Raw genomic sequence first — 26,669 nt, forward strand, 5'->3', positions numbered from 1 at the left:
TAATGAGCATTATCTAAAACGTCAATTCTGCATGGCAAAATACAACTCGGAACGCCAAAACATTCATCATGTTGTTGTCCCACTGGTGTAATTTGTATTGCTTTTGCGTGTAGTTGTCAGCTGATGATCCCGTAGACTGACCATGGAAGCAGTTCTATGGTTTTATAATCTGTGTTTGAAGATCATCTTTACTTGACCGTTACTTTGCTGTAATGAGCGTTACTTTGTTATATTGACCGATACTGTGTTGTATTTACCTTTATTAAGTTTAATTAACCTTAACAGTGACAATATACTTGCTTTGATTGTAACGCATAACAGCTCGCTTTTGAATGACCGCGATTTCACCCCGGCGACCCTCGAGGATGCCACCAGATTTGTGCATTCCATATGTAAATTTCCACATAATGCTTCACCGGGAAAATACTAGATGTCATTCACAGATATTGACCTGTGGGATTTACCGTACGTGTGGTAATCGTACGAGACTTGATATTCAATTAATGAGTTCCTGTTGTTAGCTTTGTATTGTTTATATAATTTGCCAATAATTAGAATTTCATTGATGATGCCTCAAATCATTGATGAGCTATTCTAATGAAAAAGACCTTGATCTTAATAAAGATAAGTAATATATCACTTCATGAAATTATGATAACGTCGTACATAACACATAGAAACATGCGTAAATAGGTACAGTTGTATCCATACGTCCATTAAGTGTTTAGCAAATATGTATCTCAGGTGCTTAACTGTCTATTAACAGCACATATATAATAAGCATAACAAGTTTTTACCTTAAGGTGCTTAGGTGTCTCTTTGGCAGCACATATATGACAAACGTTAATATGTACTTTTAGAAACAAGTGTACCGTTAAAAGATTTATTGCTTCAGTGACAAGGTTGATTACATTAGTCTACAAATATAATGAAAAAACAGCAAATGAATTGCCCGACACCCCCACTTCAAAACCAGATCTTTCCCCCTTTACCTTAGTCTAGATATACGCTCATTAAAGAAACAAGGTCGATGATTCAGATGGCAACTTGTTGTATTCCATAATGCAATTAGCGCCGGTATGTAGCCCACAGCACAAAAGAGTTTCAAACTCAATAAGGCGACCACCAATTACCGACAATGACGTCTCTAACTTGTTAGTTACTTACGGATCGTAATAAGCTATGTCCCGCTCATAGCCTTAGTTGCCCTAATTAAAAACTGTTGTTTCCTTTAAAAGACAAACAAATGCGATGTTTTCTATGTTAAAGGTTTGGCTGTTATTCTATCTCAATCAGGTTTTGGCTGTGGTCTTGTCACTGTCTTAGAATCTATATCGAGGTATCTTTACGGTAGTCCAAACCCATGACCTCTTTAATTATGCATACCCTCTAAACTGTTGATATATTACCTGTCTCGTGTTATGTGTTGATTTACAAGCAATAGCTCAATTAGGGCTCGATGTACAACACTTTTAATGAGTTTTCTATTGAATTAGTTCGGCTGTGTTGTACGTATACTCATTCAGTGCAACGCCGCAAAAAGGACAACCATCTGATTTTTCTTGTGTGTGTTTATTTTTTTAGAATACGCTAAATAAAATAACGGTTGTCCCTACATTGTATTCTACATCCACTGTATGGCTACACCTCACCACAATTTTAACGACACGCTTACTACTGATATATATTGATAAGTTTAACACCTCGCCGAACAGGACCGAAGACTCTTTCCTAATGATGTGAAATATTGATACCCGAGGTACACATATTGAAACTAATAACTCTTTTACAAGTAAACCAAGTACATATATTTATACTGACGACGTAATGTAAATATTAAGGTGCAATAAGTCCTTCACCATCTCATTTTTTTCCATTGGATTTTTCTATGTTAATTTTTTCCTTCAGTGATTTTTCATGTTTTTAATGTCGTTTTGATAAAGATTTCCATGAGGTAAGAGAATTATCCATTGTTTCTGCAAGTAGCATTTAAATATCTTTGTGTTTTATGACTTATTGCTTTTCATCTCAATAAAATAGTGACATGTACTTGTAACATCAGTTACAAAGCAAATAATGTTATTCTTTCCATACAATGTTATTGGCCAATTAACTGGTCATGCTAAAAGCCTAAGAGACAGATGCTTATGTAGTTGTGTGTCATATTTCATAAAGACCAAAGAAAATACAAAGTCAGAAAAATACTTAAAAAGGGTAAGTTGAAATCAAAATTAAATCGTAAAATGACATTACGTTGAAGACCAGACGAACGTCAGTGAAGGTAAAAGCAAATTACATTCATAATGCTAATAATACACAAACAACATCCTAACAACCAAAATCCGCTGCCATATGTCCACTTGATTTCAAGTATGTGCAATGTGTCATGCTTCTATAGCCTTCAATGACTGTTACAAGGATTGCAGCATTCACACAAAACAAAACATTAGGCGCCTGCCTTAGGGAGCCAGGAGAGTTTCATTTACAGCACTGAAGCCTTGACCTTCGGTAAAACTGTAAAGTAGAGACGCTATAAACAAGTAATGAGTAAAACAAATTTAAAATAACCTTTGTTTATTTCTATATGGTATATTTAATTATCTGTTCTCTCGTAATACAGACGTAACTAATTACAAAAAGATAAAACTATTAATTTTTCTCAATTAAGCAACAACCAACTAGCTTGATTTGCACACAATCAGCTACCAGGTAGTTTAAACATCGTAAAATAAAAACGTTTCGCACGCTTCATTTTCGCCTTGTACGTGAAAGCGGCTTCAATCTAAGATGATATATTATGTGTAGCGAAGCCTCGTTATATCGCCTCCTGTTGTTAAAGACGTATTTTACGTTATGCATGGATGATAATTATATAGAGTAAATTTATTATAGTTATTTTCTAGATAACATTCAACAATAATTGAATTTGTGAAATAAACTCTATAGGGAAGCCATACACAGTAACTGAGTTGACGGTATCTCGTTCCAGCCTCCAACCTCATACATGGCTGAAATATTCTTACCCTCATCTAGATCACTACATATTTGCGATCCTTTATTTCATGGCACCACACCGAGTAACCCAGTCAATATTTCTCATATTTCGTAACGGACGCTCATTCCTTTGTGTTTCTTCCCAAAAGTTAGTCAATTTCATTTCATCCCCAGTATCAGACAGTCTGTTAAACTTGTGTGGAATGTCACCCTAGTGATCCAGCCAACCAAACCTATCGACCACCACGCGATGCTTTATGTATGAAAACGTGCTTAGTTTAATTCAGTTGCACTTGACAACAGGCAGGACATTATACTTTTTAATTGTTAACATGGATCCATAGGGAGTATAATGAACTTTATAACTACCATTGTATCAAACTAAGCCACGGTATTTATTCAATTTTTACCAAATGTGTTATGCCAGAGCCTTTATTTAGAGTGGCAGTGTTATTGATGAGAACAGGCGATTCTCGTTAATGTGATATACGGATAATATGATAAATACAATATGGCGGTATGGACGGGCGGGATACACTGGCATGTACGGGAATGTAAATAGACAAGTGTAGGCTAGAACGTCAATGTTCAACAGTTGTGTTACCTTCATTGTTTTTGCTGAATTTGTAAAACAGAAAGTGTCTCCTTTACAAGCTTCTGACATGTACGGGAATGTAAATAGACAAGTGTAGGCTAGAACGTTAATGTTCAACAGTTGTGTTACCTTTATTGTTTTTGCTGAATTTGTAAAACAGAAAGTGTCTCCTTTACAAGCTTCACCTCGGCATAGAGATATATTTGTAGAGTAGGTGGTTAAATTAATATATAATATAATATATAATAGATTTTATGAAGTAGGTAATGTGATTGTATATTAAATATGGATTTTATGAAGTAGGTAATGGGGTTGTAAATTATATATTATAGATTTTATAAAGTACGTAATGGGGTTGTATATAATATATTATAGATTTTATAAAATAGGTAATGTGATTGTATATTAATTATAGATTTTATGATATAGTATCAGATTATATATAGTAGATCTTATATAGTAGATATAAAAAAAAAATATGTAAGGAGCCTTTCTAAAAAACATTCACGATATGATTGTTAACGCTTTATATCAATATCAATTCATAACGAGTGTAGTCCGTGGTATTTGCAAGAACCTATATTAACAAATAGTCGTGTTGCGAAGTTTCATCAAATCTCCATGTCAACTGAAAAACAACAGTACCCGGGTTTTATTGGTGATGGTCAAGACACTAAACACTAATTCAGTGCCAAACACTGATATGTTAACCAAACAAAGGCAGTATACATCGATGTTTTAAAAATCTATTTCACGAATCAACAGCACACAATCGTCCGCGTGTGCCCGGCTGGAAGACTTACGATACTGTTCGGTGCTCCAGCATCCCTGCTACAGTAGCGCAGCGAGCCTTCAATATAAAGCTTCGACGACTGCAGCTGAGGTTTATGTGTCAGCTTAGTACACGTACGGGGGAGCCAGGGAGGTATGTGTTACATATCTGTACACATGACGCCGGAGATTAATCCTGGCAGTCTCTACCACAGCGATGGATGGCTGAAACTCACGTGTGTTCTTAATGGCACTTATTGTGCTATTATACGGAAAATATGTTTCTTGGTAAATCAGAAACAATAACTGTCACGGTTTGATTGATTGACAATGGGATTATAAAGAATAACGACATCTTATAATCCACCTGTAAGTATTGTGATGACGTATTATGTGCATGTTTATACAGTATATAAGAGAGGTATTGGTGACAATTTTTCTGTCGTATATGTGACTTTATTGAATTTTACCTAGGTCGTCCATGATATTATTGCAACGCTTGTACATCGATGAGGCACAATACGTTGATATAGATATTTAATGGCCACGTTTAAATTGTAATTCCTTGTATTTGACTTGTAAATTACACCAATGAAAAATAAATCACGATTACATCTTTTAAATATTTTATTACCAAAACAATGAAGATGTATATAATAAAGATGTATTTAGCATTTTTTAGATAATATCCTTTTAATATTATAATCGATAAAAAATATGATTCCTCCATGTAATAAGTAATCTGATAATATGTATGACGACACGTGGAGACAATGACGTAGATCATCAACAGTCAGGTATTCCTGATTCCTACATTGTACTCAGAAATATACAACTAACATGTACTCATGGATAATACTTATAAGTTTACGCAATATAACCTTAAGATCATCTTAAGCCATTTTTCAAACGAAATTGTTCACTGATAAAGCTGGAGTTCAGTTAGTACAAAAGCATATACCATCTCGTTCTCTTATCTCCCCAGCAGCATTAGTTCTTTAATGTAGTCCGAGCCGGTATTTTATAACATCCTTTATCCATTACTGGGGTTATAAATGTAGCTAACTAATAAACGTAGCTCTAACTATTAATATCATGACTAATTGGTATATATGTATCTCTTACTCATAAACCACTTGTTCGAGCATTTGTGGCTTACAACATACGTCGCGTATGTGTAACACCTGATATTGTCGAGGGCCTGGCTTCCTATGCCAATATTTGATTTAATGGTTTCATACGATCACCGCTAAATATCAACCCTGTTAACTGTTCACCTATTGATACAGCGTGTGTACACTAGTCATATAGCAAATATTATTCATTAAAAACAACATGTATTTTATTGATTTGGAATGGTAATTGACAATCTCTTATCAACTCCTTCTCTTAGATTTTTTAGTTGACTGCAAGACTTGAATATGTTATTTAATCTCGTACGTACATGAAACCACACTTGGTCAAAAATTTTTTACTTGAAAACAGTATTTCCATGCGAATCCATTACCTCATTTTACGTCAAAACAACGAAAGGTTATCGAAGTTTCAAATAAACCATAATTCGAAAAGAATGATATATAATAATAATAGAAAATAAGAAAAGGCGTTCCTGAAGGGTAAGCGTCTACTTTTTCATCGACGACATCACACGTATATGCTATGGTATTACTACAACGCATTACTGTTTCAACATGAAATAATCCTAAATGTATTAATGTATCCTTAATAAGGTCATCCGCTACAGGTTCAGACAGGAATGGTTTGGTGTTGCATGAAAGCAAGTGCAGGAACGTGAATGTATTTCTGTATATTACCTGAAATTGATTAGTTTCCATGGCCATGCATATGCTATTTTCAATTTTTATAGGTACGAGTGTAACACCGATCAAAGGGTAGGCTTATGCATTGTAATGTATTAAGGTTAGTTGAATGTATCATAAATGGGCCATTAAACATAAGGCTCAGTTCTACATGCATCACTTATGTCTCATATGAATATCAAATTGGAATCAGGTGCTTTTTTCTATCATTTAGAACTATCATTAAAGCAACTACACAATAGGTAATATTCGAATAGGTGGTATTCTCGTGATTTTATTTTGAAGACTTTTATAATTGGAAAAAAAAATTGCATGATGTCCTTGAAATCAAAATGACCCCCCTTAGAACCTCTACATCAAAATCATGACATCTCTGCAAATACGTGTATTTTCTCAAAATGATAAAATGGGAGATTTGTCAAAAGTATTATTAAGCTCCAAAGTGTGAGGCAACTCCAACAATATTTTGTTTTGTTTTTGATTTGTTTCCGTCAAGGTCTCGCTTTTAAAGAGTTAAAAGTTTGTCCTTGGGTATTGGTGATTTGGTGCCTTTTTCTATTGGCGCTCAGTACAAATGACTTCCGTAATATTACATTGCTTCCATTAATTGATATTATTGTGTAATTGTGTTAGGAAAAATCAATCCGGAAATGTGATCTGGTACATTACTGTAAATGAATCTCGTCCTATACAAATGTTAGATATATTCAGATAGAATGGATTGATAAAGATATAATTGCATATGTTTGGGTTAATAATGCGTAACTGATATTGCAATAGATGGCTCATTTAATTATCAAGGTTAACACAATGTCGAATTTAGGTATAATAATATGGATCTTACTATTTTCTTCACGCTATATCATTGTGTACTCGACTGTGTTATGTCAAATCAGAAAAGAAAATGTTGAAAATATAGGATTTAAACCTTGAATTCGACATCGTAAAGGATGATTTGTCTGACATGACGCTGGAGTTATGTGATAAATCTAGTTACATGATACAACCTGATTAGTGACAAGTTTGGTTAAGGTATGTTTGTTTATCATGACAATGCATTAACGTCGTACAACCTGGTAAGTGGCGAATAAGCTTATTTCCGTCTACTCTGATAATGTATTCACACAACACATCCTGCTTAGTGACGATAATGTTTAGTTAAGTTCGTTTAACCTATTTTTTAACATCACAAACAAGGTTAGTGACGATAAGGTTTAGGTCTGTTCGTCTAACCTGACTATGTATTAACGTGATACAACCTGGTAAGTGAGGATAAGGTTTGGGTCTGTTCTTCTAACCTGACTATGTATTAACGTGATACAACCTGGTTAGTGACTATTATTGTGATACAACATGTCTAGTACCGATAAGGGTTATGTCTGTTTGTCTAACCTGACTATGTATTAACGTGATACAACCTGTTTAGTGACGATCAGGTGGAAAAAGGATGTTCTATACTTATTTGTATTTACGTGACAAAACAAAATTTACTTCATGGTTAGGTGCCATGAGGTGTGGATCTATTGGTCTAACCTGAATGCGAATCTGAATGGCAAACGTAGTCACTAACCTTATTAGATGGGATTAGGGTAAGGTTAATAGGTCTAAACGGGCTGTGTATTAATGTGTCAAAACATTTTTTTACTTGATTAGTTGTCATTAGATTACCTCTGTCTGACTAACCTGACTATTATAAATATAACAAAATGAGAAGGTTTATGTTTATTGGTCCAATAATAACTTATTGTACATGATGACTTATACCTTACCATATAAGAATTTCATATGGAATATTACTCGGTAATACCATAGCAGACATACCAAACGTGTTGAGGGATAACTCGGTAATACCATAGCAGACATACCAAACGTTTTGAGGGATAACTCGGTAATACCATAGCAGACATACCAAACGTTTTGAGGGATAACTCGGTAATACCATAGCAGACATACCAAACGTTTTGAGGGATAACTCGGTAATACCATAGCAGACATACCAAACGTGCTTAGGGATAACTCGGTAATACCATATCAGACATACCAAACGTTCTTAGGAATAACTCGGTAAAAACATAGCAGACATACCAAAGGTGTTGAGGGATAACTCGGTAATACACTGTACCATAGCAGACATACCAAAGGTGTTGAGGGACTCGGTAATAACATAGCAGACATACCAAACGTGTTTAGGGATAACTCGGTAATACCATAGCAGACATACCAAAGGTGTTAAGGGATAACTCGGTAATACCATAGCAGACATACCAAAGGTGTTGAGGGATAACTCGGTAATACCATAGCAGACATACCAAACGTGTTGAGGGATAACTCGGTAATACCATAGCAGACATACCAAAGGTGTTGAGGGATAACTCGGTAATACCATAGCAGACATACCAAAGGTGTTGAGGGATAACTCGGTAATACCATAGCAGACATACCAAACGTGTTGAGGGATAACTCGGTAATACCATAGCAGACATACCAAAGGTGTTAAGGGATAACTCGGTAATACCATAGCAGACATACCAAAGGTGTTGAGGGATAACTCGGTAATACCATAGCAGACATACCAAAGGTGTTTAGGGATAACTCGGTAATACCATAGCAGACATACCAAAGGTGTTGAGGGATAACTCGGTAATACCATAGCAGACATACCAAAGGTGTTGAGGGATAACTCGGTAATACCATAGCAGACATACCAAACGTGTTGAGGGATAACTCGGTAATACCATAGCAGACATACCAAAGGTGTTAAGGGATAACTCGGTAATACCATAGCAGACATACCAAAGGTGTTGAGGGATAACTCGGTAATACCATAGCAGACATACCAAAGGTGTTTAGGGATAACTCGGTAATACCATAGCAGACATACCAAAGGTGTTGAGGGATAACTCGGTAATACCATAGCAGACATACCAAAGGTGTTGAGGGATAACTCGGTAATACCATAGCAGACATACCAAACGTGTTGAGGGATAACTCGGTAATACCATAGCAGACATACCAAAGGTGTTAAGGGATAACTCGGTAATACCATAGCAGACATACCAAAGGTGTTGAGGGATAACTCGGTAATACCATAGCAGACATACCAAAGGTGTTTAGGGATAACTCGGTAATACCATAGCAGACATACCAAAGGTGTTGAGGGATAACTCGGTAATACCATAGCAGACATACCAAAGGTGTTGAGGGATAACTCGGTAATACCATAGCAGACATACCAAAGGTGTTGAGGGATAACTCGGTAATACCATAGCAGACATACCAAACGTGTTTAGGGATAACTCGGTAATACCATAGCAGACATACCAAAGGTGTTAAGGGATAACTCGGTAATACCATAGCAGACATACCAAAGGTGTTGAGGGATAACTCGGTAATACCATAGCAGACATACCAAAGGTGTTGAGGGATAACTCGGTAATACCATAGCAGACATACCAAACGTGCTGAGGGATAACTCGGTAATACCATAGCAGACATACCAAAGGTGTTGAGGGATAACTCGGTAATACCATAGCAGACATACCAAACGTGTTGAGGGATAACTCGGTAATACCATAGCAGACATACCAAAGGTGTTGAGGGATAACTCGGTAATACCATAGCAGACATACCAAACGTGTTGAGGGATAACTCGGTAATACCATAGCAGACATACCAAAGGTGTTGAGGGATAACTCGGTAATACCATAGCAGACATACCAAACGTGTTGAGGGATAACTCGGTAATACCATAGCAGACATACCAAAGGTGTTGAGGGATAACTCGGTAATACCATAGCAGACATACCAAACGTGTTGAGGGATAACTCGGTAATACCATAGCAGACATACCAAAGGTGTTGAGGGATAACTCGGTAATACCATAGCAGACATACCAAACGTGTTGAGGGATAACTCGGTAATACCATAGCAGACATACCAAACGTGTTGAGGGATAACTCGGTAATACCATAGCAGACATACCAAACGTGCTTAGGGATAACTCGGTAATACCATAGCAGATATACCAAACGTGCTTAGGGATAACTCGGTAATACCATAGCAGACATACCAAACGTGCTTAGGGATAACTCGGTAATACCATAGCAGACATACCAAACGTGTTGAGGGATAACTCGGTAATACCATAGCATACATACCAAACGTGCTTAGGGATAACTCGATAATACCATAGCAGACATACCAAACGTGTTGAGGGCTAACTTGGTAATTCCATAGTAGACATACCAAACGTGTTGAGGGATAACTCGGTAATACCATAGCAGACATGCCAAAGGTGCTGAGGGAGAACTCTGTAATACCATAGCAGACATACCAAAGGTGCTGAGGGATAACTCGGTAATACCATAGCAGACATGCCAAAGGTGCTGAGGGAGAACTCTGTAATTCCATAGCAGACATACCAAAGGTGCTGAGGGATAACTCGGTAATACCATAGCAGATATACCAAACGTGCTTAGGGATAACTCGGTAATACCATAGCAGACATACCAAAGGTGCTTAGGGATAACTCGGTAATACCATTAGTAGGTTGCATAAAACAAACTGCATCTGTAATCACAACAAAGGCATTTGTGTGTTAAAGTTTGATCAATTTTGTTTTATTATGTTTCTTGTATGTCATACTGTAATAGTGCAATATTCCTTTCTTTTCAGTTAAGGAATTTTCGACAAAAACATGTATATCCAACTTGGTAACCATACAAATACAGCAGGGTCCGAAATACGACTTTTAAGTTAACATGGTTTGACTGACAGTGACCGTCATAATTATTGACCGTGAGGAACTCTATTTCTACTGTTACATCTATTGTATCACTGTGTTCATGTAGTGCCACTCAATGTGGACGTATCACACACTACATGGCGTCGGGGGATATCCCCTCACGTCGTGAGTGTCTATAAATGATCACTTTGGGACAATCAGACGAACTTTTACATTATCTAACAGGTGATCACACACTAGGATTGACGCGGGAAACCAAAGAATTACCATGTGATATTAATGAGTGGAGACAGACGAACGGATTTCATTAGAGTGAAAAGCTTTTTGTATCGACAAGAATGATTTTGTCTTCTCATACCATAGACCCGATATCCTGGCTCTACCCTCGTCTTTAGTTGTGCACGTAGTCCTATACCAAACATACATCGTTAACATTTCTTGATTTGTATGTAAACTGTATGTAATACACAGCTTGAATTACTGAAATCAGCGTGTGAAGGGATAAAGAACCTAGATGCCATTTCCCTGTGATGTATTATTGCAAACACAGAACCTTTGATTGCAGCGGCAAACTCGGAGACTTAACCTTGAGAATAGGGATTTAGTTCCAAACAAAATGATTGAAAAAGGCTTTAAACAATTTTAACAGACATAGGGGGGCTGTGGGGGNGGGGGGGAGAGAGATTGCTGACATTTCAGAAAACTATCCTTCACATATTCGCCAATTTTGACCAATCCATTAATCTTCTGATGGTTGTTCAAATAATGTATTACATGTTGATGTCGCAACAAATATTACGTAAAACAATGAATGACCAGTGTGTACCAGCCTCCAAAAATGTACTGCATATTAGTGAAACTGACGCTGAGTTTTTTAATAATTTCCTATCAATTGTCCCTTTATGGAAGATACGCGTATGAAATATGCCAATTCAAAATTAAATAAATACCTGAATATTTTAATGAGGACACCTTTTAAATTTTGTGTGGGTTTTTGGTTGTAAAATGTTCAGCTTAAGTTCGAAGATTAGAGGAATCTGTGCCTTATTGAGATTGTATTTACTTCCCCAGTTCTGGCTGGTTGATAGTTTTCTAGATAGATGTGACCACATCTAATACGCATGTCACAGCTTATATTCTCGTCCTATAATAACATGTCACAGCTTATATTCTCGTCCTGTAATAACATGTCACATGTCACAGCTTATATTCTCGTCCTGTAATCACATGTCACATGTCACAGCTTATATTCTCGTCCTGTAATAACATGTCACAGCTGATATTCTCTTCCTATGATAACAGGTCACAGCTTATATGCTCTTTCTATAATAACATGTCACAGCTTATATTCTCGTCCTGTAATAACATGTCACAGCTTATATTCTCGTCCTATGATAACAGGTCACAGCTTATATTCTCGTCCTGTAATAACATGTCACATGTCACAGCTTATATTCTAGTCCTGTAATAACATGTCACATGTCACAGCTTATATTCTCGTCCTCTAATAACATGTCACAGCTTATATTCTCGTCCTGTAATAACATGTCACAGCTTATATTCTCTTCCTATGATAACAGGTCACAGCTTATATTCTCGTCCTGTAATAACAGGTCACGTTCAGAATCAAAGGTTTAACGTTTGCTATATAATTATGTATATTATAGATCGCCTAATGTAAAGTTATGGCGTTTGCATTATCTGACCTGTGAGAAATAGTTCAGAATCTGTCACAACTACGTATTTTTCTTGAGCAGTGTCATCATGGAGACTGTTATATTTGGTGATCTTGTATATTTGCCGATTTTCCTTTTGCAGATCGTTTCGTGGCGATTTTACGACTGTCCCTTTTCTCGAAAGTAGAAATACATTAAATGTCGCAAAAAATCACCTTACCCAGTACACTTGTACCAACACGTGTGTGATATTGAATTCCTGAAACACATAAGGTGACATAAGTTCCAGTTGAAGTAGGAGATTGCGTTGTAAACTCCAGGTAACTATAAAGACCACAGAGATATTGCTGAGCTGTCAAACGTATCACGTGATCGAACGCACGCTGTATACCTTCTGCTCTTGTTTAATTGCATTTGTTAGGTACACCCGATAACCCAGCGTATCGATTCCTTCTCCATAGATCTGTCATCTTAAAATGTCGGTTGCATTCTGTTACTACACAATGGGTTCCTTTTGTTCTATAAAAAGTTGTTGATACTTGATAACCGGTATTCAATCCTTTTGTTTCTTGACATGAGCGGTTTTGTTTTTATTTGTTGTTTTCCATTCCTTTATTCGTGTACCATGGGAATTGTGGACCTGATATTGAGACCATTCGATTTTCCATGTATATTTATAGGTAGGCGACTTAACACTGGGCTTATTTGTTATAACAGGTCAAGGAGCAAACTTTGGGCGTGGCAAACATATATATACGTACGTTATCATGTGGATAGTAAACGAAATGTACATGTATATTAACTTGAGTAAAACTGACGTCAACTTAACCAGTTCCGGAATAAAATCAACAATAGCTTAATACACACACGACGTGTCAGCAGCCACGTCATACAAACACGACGCGTCGGGAGTTTCTTCATACATTTGCTCTGCATCATTCCATTGCAATGCACTGAGAAGGCTTATGTTGTTATGAGACTATAACAACATTTGATATTGTAACGTCATCAATCTCTATTGTGACATCATCAATTTCATTATTGTCAAGTCCTAATTTGCTGTTAAAAGAACTGTTCGAAAAAGATTAATAAGTTGTAACTGCTTTATCAAAATGTAAATACATGTATAAATAATAAATGTTTTAGAAAATATTGTTATAATCCTGTAACACACATTTATATTGCTGACAAACTTACATGTAGCCCTACCGGGCTTTACAGAGGCTGTAATCAATAGCAATAAGTGTTATAGAACCATAACAACATTTGCTAGAACACTCCTGCTTAAATGTATATTCACGATGTTTCGAGAAGCACGAAAGTGTATGTATCATGGAAAGTGTATCGGGAGACACGTTATACATTAATTTATCACATAATAATGTACTGTATCATATAGTAAATAAATCCATGTCATATTGTTTTGCGTATGAACCCATGTAATATAACCTATCAGCCCTGTGATTGGTTGTAAATCAATTGTTTCAACTGTGTCCTCAAGTCTAGTACAAGTACATGACGTCACAGACTTCTGCACTGGAGTAGCAGCTTTTTGCATTTCAATGTTGCATGAAAATTGTCGTTTAACACAAATAAATGCCACAAATCTTGAGTATGTGATAAAAAGGATATTGCACTCGTTTTCATTTCATAAGAAGTTTATGAAACTCGTCGCAATTTTTTTAATTTTAGCTAGCAAAAGGCTTGCTAAATTGAAAAATTCTAAGACTCGTTTCATATATCTCATATGAAATGGAAACTCATGTAAGATCCTATATGTATATACACGATTTTTCGAGAAGCGCGTCATATACACACGCTTTGTAGGGAGGCACTTCATACGCACGTTGTGGTGGGAGGAGAGTTATACAAACGTGACACATCGTGAGGCACATCATACGCACACGTTTTATCGTGAGGCACTTCATACAATCGCGTTTTATCGTGAGGCACTTCATACAGACGCGTTTTGTCGTGAGGCACTTCATACATACACGTTTTGTCGTGGGGCACTTCATACAAACGCGTTACGTCGTTAGGCACTTTATACATATACGATATATCGGGAGGTACTTCATACGCACACGTTTTGTCGGGAGGCACTTCATACGCACACGTTTTGTCGTGAGGCACTTCATACAAACGCGTTTTGTCGTGAGGCACTTCATACATACACGTTTTATCGTGAGGCCCTTCATACGTACACGTTTTGTCGTGAGGCACTGCATACAAACGCGTTTTATCGTGAGGCACTTCATCCAAACGCGTTTTATCGTGAGGCACTTCGTACATACTCGTTTTATCGTGAGGCACTTCATACGCACACGTTTTGTCGGGAGGCACTTCATACGCACACGTTTTATCGTGAGGCACTGCATACGCACACGTTTTATCGTGAGGCACTTCATACGTACACGTTTTGTCGTGAGGCACTTCATACAAACGCGTTTTATCGTGAGGCACTTCATAGGCACAGGTTTTGTCGGGAGGCACTTCATACACACACGTTTTATCGTGAGGCACTTCATACGCACACGTTTTATCGTGAGGCACTTCATACAAACGCGTTTTGTCGTGAGGCACTTCATACATACACGTTTTGTCGTGGGGCACTTCATACATACACGTTTTGTCGTGGGGCACTTCATACAAACGCGTTACGTCGTGAGGCACTTTATACATATACGATATATCGGGAGGCACTTCATACGCACACGTTTTGTCGGGAGGCACTTCATACGCACACGTTTTGTCGGGAGGCACTTCATACATACACGTTTTGTCGGGAGGCACTTCATACGCACAGGTTTTGTCGGGAGGCACTTCATACATACACGTTTTGTCGGGAGGCACTTCATACATACACGTTTTATCGTGAGGCACTTCATACGCACACGTTTTATCGTGAGGCACTGCATACGCACACGTTTTATCGTGAGGCACTTCATACGCACACGTTTTGTCGTGAGGCACTTCATACAAACGCGTTTTATCGTGAGGCACTTCATACAAACGCGTTTTATCGTGAGGCACTTCATACGCACACGTTTTATCGTGAGGCACTTCATACAAACGCGTTTTGTCGTGAGGCACTTCATACATACACGTTTTGTCGTGGGGCACTTCATACATACACGTTTTGTCGTGGGGCACTTCATACAAACGCGTTACGTCGTGAGGCACTTTATACATATACGATATATCGGGAGGCACTTCATACGCACACGTTTTGTCGGGAGGCACTTCATACGCACACGTTTTGTCGGGAGGCACTTCATACATACACGTTTTGTCGGGAGGCACTTCATACGCACAGGTTTTGTCGGGAGGCCCTTCATACATACACGTTTTGTCGGGAGGCACTTCATACATACACGTTTTATCGTGAGGCACTTCATACGCACACGTTTTATCGTGAGGCACTGCATACGCACACGTTTTATCGTGAGGCACTTCATACGCACACGTTTTGTCGTGAGGCACTTCATACAAACGCGTTTTATCGTGAGGCACTTCATACACACACGTTTTATCGTGAGGCACTTCATACAAACGCGTTTTGTCGTGAGGCACTTCATACATACACGTTTTGTCGTGGGGCACTTCATACATACACGTTTTGTCGTGGGGCACTTCATACAAACGCGTTACGTCGTGAGGCACTTTATACATATACGATATATCGGGAGGCACTTCATACGCACACGTTTTGTCGGGAGGCACTTCATACGCACACGTTTTGTCGGGAGGCACTTCATACATACACGTTTTGTCGGGAGGCACTTCATACGCACAGGTTTTGTCGGGAGGCCCTTCATACATACACGTTTTGTCGGGAGGCACTTCATACATACACGTTTTATCGTGAGGCACTTCATACGCACACGTTTTATCGTGAGGCACTGCATACGCACACGTTTTATCGTGAGCCACTTCATACGCACACGTTTTGTCGTGAGGCACTTCATACAAACGCGTTTTATCGTGAGGCACTTCGTACATACACGTTTTATCGTGAGGCACTTCATACGCACACGTTTAATCGTGAGGCACTTCATACAAACGCGTTACGTCGGGAGGCACTTCATAGACATTGTCACTTTTGCTACGTAGACACTACAAAAAAAATACAAATATTTACACACTTGTTAAAATAAATATATATTGTATACATTGACACTGCATGTAGCAAAGACACAGAAGGATAATGTTCAACTTTTGATATTTATTTCAGCTGAGATCGAGTATCGAGTGTATAGTCAGGGCCCGTATTCATGAAACCGTTCTCATGCTGAAGCATTGATTTGGTGCACAAAATTTTGATGTGATTTTTTTTATCATTTGATATGATTTAATTGAATTCCAAGAAAGTTCGTTTGAGCACAGAATTAATGCTTGAGCATGAGAACGGTTGGATGAACATGGGCCCAGGACTATTCAGTGTCTGAGATTTGGATCTGAAGCAAATCAATGGTGTCGTTTGTGCTTATTAAGGTCTAGTAGCATAGAGTCATCGTTTGTACTTATTCGACTCTGGTAGGATTCAATATCAGGCTGGTCACGTACTCACCGCCTCTAGCTTAGATGGGCAATTAATGAGAGTATTGACCTCGTATGGCTCCCTTTCTGAAAATTCAGTATTTTGTATGTATAGATAAATATATATTTTATAGAGGTAATGATAACAGTGTGGCTGTGTGTTGTATAATACTTTTCAAGTAGAGGGTATTTTATCTCTCGATGCGTTTCAAGTTAATCCTGTTATTGTATCAAGAAGGATTTAGGTGTTTGGTTTTAGTGCCTCCTTGTCTAGTTAACCATTATGACCCCTTGGCGTCGATTTTGTCCCTTTGCATTGGCGCCTTGGTATGTTTTGCCCTTACGTGTTGACGTTATGGTATATTCTATGCAGAGGTGTGGAGTTCGTGCTATATTTTGTGCTTGTTTGTTTACGCTGTAGTAATTTTTACCACTATCTGTTGACGCTGTGGTACATTTTATCACTGTGTTTTGACGCTGTGGTACATTTTATCACTGTGTTTTGACGCTGTGGTATATTTTGCCACTATGTGACGACGCTGTGGTGTATTTTACCACTATGTGTCGTCGCTGTGGTATATTTTGCCACTATATGTCGACGCTGTGGTATATTTTGCCACTGTGTGTCGACGCTGTGGTATATTTTGCCACTATGTGTCGACGCTGTGGTGTATTTTGCTACTGTGTTTTGACGCTGTGGTATATTTTGCCCCTGTGTATCGACGCTTTGGTATATTTTGCGACTATGTGTCGTCGCTGTGGTATATTTTGCCACTGTGTGTCGACGCTGTGGTATATTTTGCCACTATGTGTCGACACTGTGGTATATTTTGCTACTGTGCTTTGACGCTGTGGTATATTTTGCCCCTGTGTGTCGACGCTGTGGTATATTTTGTGACTATGTGTCGTCGCTGTGGTATATTTTGCCACTGTGTGTAGACGCTGTGGTATATTTTGCCACTATGTGTCGACGCTGTGGTATATTTTGCCACTGTGGTTTGACGCTGTGGTATATTTTGCCACTGTGTGTTGACGCTGTGGTATATTTTGCTACTGTGTTTTGACGCTGTGTTATAGTTTCACATTGTATGTTGACGCTGTGGTATATATTGTATGTGTTATAGTTTGCCATTGTATGTTGACGCTATGGTATATTTTTGCCACTATGTGTCGACGCTGTGGTATATTTTGCCACTATGTGTCGACGCTGTGGTATATTTTGCCACTGTGGTTTGACACTGTGGTATATTTTGCCACTGTGTGTTGCACTGTGGTATATTTCGCTACTGTGTTTTGACGCTATGTTATAGTTTCACATTGTATGTTGACGCTGTGGTATATTGTATGTGTTATAGTTTGCCATGGTATGTTGACGCTGTGGTATATTTTGCTACTGTGTTTAGACGCCGTGGTATATTTTGCCACTATGTGTCGACACTGTGGTATATTTTGCTACTGTGTTTTGACGCTGTGGTATATTTTGCCCCTGTGTGTTGACGCTGTGGTATATTTTGCCACTGTGTGTCGACGCTGTGGTATATTTTGCCACTGTATGCCGACGCTGTGGTATATTTTGCTACTGTGTTTTGACGGTGTGTTATAGTTTCACATTGTATGTTGACGCTGTGGTATATATTGTATGTGTTATAGTTTGCCCCTGTGTGTTGACGCTGTGGTATATTTTGCCACTATGTGTCGACGCTGTGGTATATTTTACTACTGTGTTTTGACGCTGTGGTATATTTTGCTACTGTGTTTTGACGCTATGGTATATTTTGCTACTGTGTTTTGACGCTGTGGTACATTGTATGTGTTATAGTTTGCCATTGTATGTTGAAGCTATGGTTTATTTTGCCACCGTGTGTCGACGCTGGTTTTTTTTGTGTTTTTACAGTGTTCGGTTGTTTTATTTGAAACATACTAATTATGTTACCTCCAAGAAAATAAAAGTTTGTTCTGTAAATTAAAATAAAAAATTTGTAATTTTCTTTGGTCTAAAAACATTTGAACATTGGATTTATGAAACCAAGAGAAACCAATTCTTTGATGTTTAATGGGTTTTTTTAAAGGTGTGCTTGTGCTTGCATCTATGAAGGGCGTCGGTCCTGTCATTCATTTCACTATATTATAAACAGTTTGTATGGCGATTGCATTGAAGCGATGGCATAAGATAAACCATGTCAAGGTCGGTATGTCTGTCGGCCCGTTTAGTGTAGGTGTATGTAAAGAGAATGTATCTACCTACATGAAAGACTAGATGTAAGATGTATATGCTCACCCGTAACGACGTAATAAAATATACATAGTAACGTATAGATACAAACATGTTTTAAGCGTACAACATGCTCTCATCTTTAAAAAGGGTACATAACTATCATCAGCACAATCCTCATCCCTTTTTGCAAGTGAAAAGTATGATGATTAATATCTTTCAAAAGCGTACTACATTATCATCACCGTTGTCGTCGTCTTTTACACGTTTACAGTACATTTACTATCTTCTTTTTTTAAATGTATGGCACATTTTGATAATTTCTTAACCAATGCAAATCATATCCATTATCAAGTTGTACGGGTTTACATCACAATCGTCAATCGCTTTTACAAGTGGTCACTTCAAGTATCAATCAGCTTGTACATGACTTTGTGTACAACACATATATCATCGTCTTTTGCATGTGTACAACACATATATAACCGTCTTTTGCATGTGTACAACACATATATCACCGTCTTTTACGGTGTAGAACAAATATTTCATCCTTTTTACACGTGTTCTCACAAACATCATCATCTTTTTCACGTGTACTCACAAACATTATCGTATTTACCTGGTACTAACACACATCCTCATCTTCTACACGTGTATTCATAAATATTACCATCTTTTACACGTGTACTCAAAAAGTCTATTTGTACACGTGTACTCATAAACATCATTATTTTGTACAAGTGTATAATACACACTGTAAGTACTTCTGTTGAAACGTATCAATTATTTAATCAACATCCGTTCAATGCACGTGATCTTGTTATCGATCAATTAGGGGAAATTATCGATTAAACGTCTTTTCTCCCTAATCAGGCCAAGGCATGTTGCTTGATCGATTTCACCACTTTGATGTCCTGTGTACACCAATGAAAACTACTTACTCGACACACTCATTATGTGTGTTTGATATATGGATTACCACGGTCGGATAGTAAGCGATTATTTATATACGCACATGCTCTGGTGGTGATAACTTTTCAAACATACCGGCGGACTCAGTGCATTATAGCATACACTGTTAACAATTATTTTTAACATTTATCAAGGCATTGAGTCAAATATATCTTTTAATGGTGAATGTTCTGGTTATTTTCCATGTGAAAATGGTTTGAGACAAGGAGAAAAGCTATCTCCCTTTTTATTCAGTCTGTACTTGAACGATCTAGAAGAGTTTATGGTCCAAAATAACGTTCAGGATTTGACAAACCTTAGTACTAAATTAGAAAATAATCTACATGTATACATAAAGCTTTTTATTTTATCATATACTTACATATCATGACGGGTTCCACATGTGCTGAAGGAATCGGTGGTTTCTCTTCCGAATTGTTCGACGATTCATGTTGTCTTTCTTCTTGTTTTGGTACCTCTCTCCCAAAGACTCTGTTGCTGTATTTTCGTATTCGTATTCGTATTGAAAATTTCAAATACAAACAAAATATCATCTCCAGCACACACACAGGCATACACACATAGGGAGATATTAGTCAGGTGGCATAGGACTAGTAGTTAGCGCCTTATAAGGCAGCTCCTGCGAATTCCTCTATATTGTGTTGATTAATATATACAATGTATGCTAATTGTATTGACTATAAATTGTATATATATATGTACTATAAAGCGCTTTAGAGTGGCTTATGTTAGCTAGATAGGGCGCTATATCAAATGTTGTATATTTTATTTTTTATTATTTATTTCATAAGCGTGAAACAAAACATATTTGTTATCTATTCAGAGTGAAATATCACAAAAAAATCCTCGATAAAAATTATATTTTTTTAATATGAAGATTATAATCCCATATAGACTATTCGTTAAACGGTGTTTTATTTGTATTTAAAACACAATTAAAATATTGTTTAATGATTATAACCTTTTTATGACACTATAGCGGTTTTACCGTTATGTTTACGCCCTTTTGTCACTCTGCAACAAAGCCCGGAAAACCAGACCGGATGTTAAAGAGTGGGAGGACCTTAGAGAATCAGAGAGGAGGAAAATTGATTAGGAAAATACAAAAAGAAAATTTTACAATATCGATTTTAAAAGGTTGCAATATCGACCGTTTGTGTGTTAGTTCAACTCGGGGTACCAAGTACAACGTACATGTTCAACTGTAGCAGAAATAACAACACGTGCGCTGTACCTCATTTTGTCTCTAATGACGACCCCGCTTGTTGCTGTTGATTTTACCACGTCATAACTAATCCCATAATTCCACAGGGAAATATGTTTATGGAATAATTCATTATAGATTGTATCTCATAAACCACAGATAGTCGAGGCATAGGCAATGCTATGGGAGCGACCCAGATCATTATCATAACTACTTTATAGACATATGTTGATCTATCCGTTCAAAGGTGTGTTATCATTGTCGTTCAGATATAAAAAGCACAATAAGTAGAGAGCGATCTACTCGCCACACGATGAAAGGTGGCAGTGCGGATAATCCTATTGTGGTGATAAATATCTATGGATAACAAAACTGTCATATGTTAACATTCAATTTGATTTGGTTGTTTGTTGTCATTTTTCCGTGTTTAATTGGGCACATTTAGAGTTAACTTATCTACCGTAATGTGGAATGAAGATTCGTGTTGCTTTATGGCGAAAAGACGGTACTTTGTTTTATGAAAACGAAAGTTGTTATATTCAATATGTAATAAGATCAACTTAATAGTATCAAAATCGATATTTACTCTACAATCTTTATAAATTTGTATACTCTTTATAAATTTGATTAAGAAAATTTTCCGCTTTCATTCTTTGGATGTGTGTTTTTTGGCATTTAATTTTACCATTAATTTTCATTGTTTTTAAGTGGTATCGTCCTGGCTTTTTGTTTAATCAACATCGATGCTATACATTTCAATCCACCAAATGAACTTGGTCGGTAATTCAATCTAAATGACACAGTTCCGAATGTATATCCTAGTGACAATTAGCCATACAGGCTGGGCACGCGTATATATTGTGTAATGATTAGATCACTGAATGCAGGCTGGGCATACAGAGGACAGTCAAGGCCACACAGGACAACTGCGATGTCAGTCTCATAGCGCAACAAGCTTATATACTCGACAATCGAACGGCCGCTAGCTTTAGATTGCGAAACAGGTTCGGATAAACTAAATGGGCATGTGATGGTGTATTATTTATAATCGAGATTGAATTTCGCTGGCGACCAGAACTGATTATGAAGTTGTAGCATTATTTCACGAGAATAAGATACTGACCAATCATACATCTGCATAAGGGACAATTTGTGCATCAAAACACATTCTTCTGTAGATTAACCTTACCTTCCTAAATTGCACAAAAGCTCCTTACTAATAACGCTTTATTGCATGCTATTCAACCTATTGTTAGAACCTATTTTCTGAACAAAGCTAGCCGCAGATAAAGACGGACCAAATTCTAAAGCGATTCTGGAGATCCTTTATTCGCTGATTCATGAACTGAAATATTTTTTGTTGACTTCTTTTACCTCTCTACATAGTTCACTACCATACCTCATTCTAAGCTTGAATATAGCTGGTAGCAAACGAAGATACAAAGATGTCCTTATCATAAGCGATAACGTTAATATTATCAAGCATTGCTTTACGAGAAAGACAGCATATATAGAATGACCACGTCTTACCGGTATGGTTTTGTTTTCTATGATTTTATACACGAGTTTAAATGAAAAGAGATAAAATACCTATTCAGTCATTTGATTTGATATTCAGATATATTTGGAAGACTATCTGGGTGTGATTTATCCTCCATAATTTGAAGTTAATGGAACCATATACTCTTCCTTTTCAGCTTTATATATAAAAATTCGCCCACAGCATGACGATTTTGGTCACCGCATTGCCAAATTATACATTGCCCTGGAAATTTGACCTGAAATTGACTTGAATCGATACGAAGAAGTTTTGTCTGTGTAGATGGGGGCATCCTGTAGACGGATACAACTTTTGCTCATAGTTGTCTACATGAGAAGACTCCTCTATTTACGCTGTGACGGTTGCAATGCTATTATGAGGTTTCAGCGTTTGTCTCGATCAAAGACTTAACTCTTAAATACACCTTCATACTTAGCTGGATTTTCCTTTACCCCTATCTATACCGATCTATGTGCTGCATAATATTTCTTCACCACAGACAACACTGGTCTATGCATTCGAAGAAATCCTCTGATATTTAATTAAATCATTGATTTTCTTTTAGGAAATAAAGCCGAATCAAATTAACTGAGTAGCATTGCTAAGCATGTCTTTCCATAACCGTACTGTGATAAGACACACTGACAAGTATCCTAGATATACAAAGACATGACACAACCTTCCAGAGGGATCCGTGTATGTCTAATTGTCAATTTCTAAGCTCGATAATCCTCCCACTCCGTTGTGATCATGTCGCGCCATAGTGCTCATTTTTACACGTTTTATTGCCTATCAGATTACGTTGGATAGCGCAGAGGCAAACTCATCGCAAGAGCGTGGCTGTTATTGCCTGTCCCGGACTGATTGTTTCCTGATTGCCCCCGACTTATATTACAACATGAATTAATCTCCTAATGCCACCATCCTTGCCAGTAGATCAGGGCACAGGTGGAACCGTGCATGTTCGTTTTAAACATGACGCGGTGAAGGTCATATCACATATGTATAGAACAATTGCCAGACTCTTGAAAAAAAGTCAATATCTGTGAAAAGTTTCATGTTTGAACTACATCTCCTGCTGTGCGAATAGGCTGCTGTCAATTCAAGTACCCGGTTGGCATTTTACTAAAGTACATTTTTTATTGAACATATTAAGCATGTGACTTAAAATAACGATAACAAGCAATATGAAATTGATGGTACTAGATCTTTATGTTTGTATCTACAAAGACTTTTGCTTCCGAAGACCCCATTTCAGTACCATTATTTGTATTTGATTTATGGTTATCAAACATGATGTCATGATGCAAATGCAAAGGGTGGTTAAACAATTAAAAATGCTAACGTCTCTAACAATCTGACCAAAATCATCTGTTACATGGCTCCGCCTGAACATCTGAATGTGCCGCGCGCGGTGAGGGTCACGTTCAAGTGACATTTAGATGAACCAATCAGCGGCGCGCTGGCAAAAGTTTGCCAGAATCCGAATATCATGGTTGATAGATAAATAGCGAGGGGTATCGAACAGATTACTTTTCCAAAACAAATATTGCGGCGGAAAACGTACCCATTGGGTAATAATTGCGTAGGCAAAACCGCCATACAGTCTTTCTTCTCTAATAAAGCTTCGAATATCTTTTTCTGTTCGGGTTTCAGACGATCAATCTCAAATAACTTCAGATCTTTCGCATCATTCTCATCAATGTCCGCCATATTTGTTACAATTCCGAGCGCTCTTTTGAAAGAGGGTCTCTGATTGGTAAAAATTTAATGAGTATTTATAAATATAAAGGTCACCTGAACGTGACCCTGACCGCGGCACACTCAGATGTTCAGGCGTAGTACGAAGTTAACGAAGCCATGTAATGTATGATTTTAATCAGATTGCGTCTCTACGGCCATTTAGTTTAACACCGTTTGAAATCGAAATAGTTAAGTGGAATTTAACTCCTGAAATTGAACCTCACAAGAAAGGCAATGCATGTGTTGAAGTAAAAAGAAAAATCGCATATAAAAAAGAATTTATTACAAATGTATGTGTATAAAATAGGAATGAATTCTGGGTATATATGTACAATGTATGTATTTCAAAGTTGAAATAGTTTCTTGCAAAATTAGTGCTAAGTGGCAAACGTGTAGAATTCATCAGCCATATTACATCACATATTTCCATATTTAAGATGACGTTATTCTTTTTCTTCTGTTTTTGAGCAAATGCATTGTAATTAAATTATTAAGGCTGAAAAAAATACAATATTGTAGTGACAATTTCCAACATACATTGTATCAGTCATTTTTCTCAAGTGAATTATCTGCTTTTGAGACGTGCGTTGCCTTTACAGTGTATGGCAAACACGGTTGGATATGTACATTGTATTTCCACAGTCCTGGATTACACCTCTAAAAGATGGCATCACCAGCGATAACACTTATTTAACAACTGTAAAATACAATATTTCTTTCAAAATCTCTTTTCGCTACTCTTACCGCTCAATCAATACGTCGACACTATGCTGCCGTTTCGGAAGATTTTTTGTACAATGCTTTACCATTTTATAAACGATCTATTGGATTGTGAATATGGATAAGTGTAAGGATTAATACTTGAGCAAACTACAACTATCTTGGACAGAAATGTACAAAATTATAGAACTGTGCATATTGATGTGTATAGATAAAACATCTCTGATAATAATATAATAGTAAGGTTGAAACGTAGTGAAGAATTCATACTTTATTGCACGCATCCATGCTATTTGGATGATGGACGCTATTCTTAATACAAACACGTGCCCTTCTTTTAGCTTAATTTCAATATCTCTGAAAGCTGGTAAAAACTTAACGTAAAAGAGTTGCAAAACTAATTTGACTCCGAACAAGTGAAGGTGTCGTATGTGATGGATGCGGGCTGCAAAGAAATAACCTGGCCTAGAGTGTTAAAACATGAAAATGACTCGGTAAAAGCTTGTGAATTTTTTTTGCTTGAAGAAAATATTATATTTTCAAGAGACAAACTGCTGCGGTGGATATTTTTTACTGGTTGCCTAAACGCCATCAAATAATGCCTAATCCACAACCTGTCGAAATCTATTGCATAGAATGTCTTTAATGGAGAAAGATATATAATTGCAATTATTGATAAACAAAACACCAGAGGTGTCAGTAGTTTTGTCAGTAATATTCCAAACTCTACCCGCTTTCGATCGTGAATCGCTATGTCCAACCGTCAGTGTGTGTATAGATCCCGAACAACATATTTACACACTTTAATCTTCACCAGCTATGAAACAATATCGAACAAGTTTGGCTGAGGTGTACAAAAGTGGTCATATCCACTTATCCATTATCACCGTTGGTACTCGATGTAATACAGACCCGAAAACATCTGTAAATTGCGTTAGACGTTGCCTTCTGTCATGGAGGATGATTGATACATTTGTAAATGTTTACCTGTATTCATACATAGTTAAATAATGTATTCACTGTAAACAAGTTTAGTTCTCTCATTCCTGTGCATATATGATAAAACTCTAGGATAAGAATAGATTGCTAGATTTTGCTGCCGTTTTACCCGCGTGACGTCACAATTGCACAACAATATT

General features: G+C 37.2%; 1 protein-coding gene across 4 annotated transcripts in view; it reads left to right on the forward strand.

Annotated features, from left to right (window-relative positions):
- LOC110442167 overlaps nt 1-26,669 on the forward strand; it is a 169,543-nt gene that overhangs the window by 57,836 nt on the left and 85,038 nt on the right. Inside the window, exon 1 of one of the 4 annotated variants that reach the window (XM_021485637.1) lies at nt 4,446-4,729. The exons of the other annotated variants lie outside the window; for them this stretch is intronic. The gene's annotated coding sequence lies outside the window, so the exon portion shown is untranslated. Of the gene's footprint in view, nt 1-4,445; nt 4,730-26,669 lie in introns of those variants that run through there. 4 annotated transcript variants of the gene reach the window in all.

This window comes from Mizuhopecten yessoensis, unplaced genomic scaffold, assembly GCF_002113885.1.
Source record: "Mizuhopecten yessoensis strain PY_sf001 unplaced genomic scaffold, ASM211388v2 scaffold716221, whole genome shotgun sequence".
In the NCBI taxonomy this organism is placed as follows: Eukaryota; Metazoa; Mollusca; class Bivalvia; order Pectinida; family Pectinidae; genus Mizuhopecten; species Mizuhopecten yessoensis.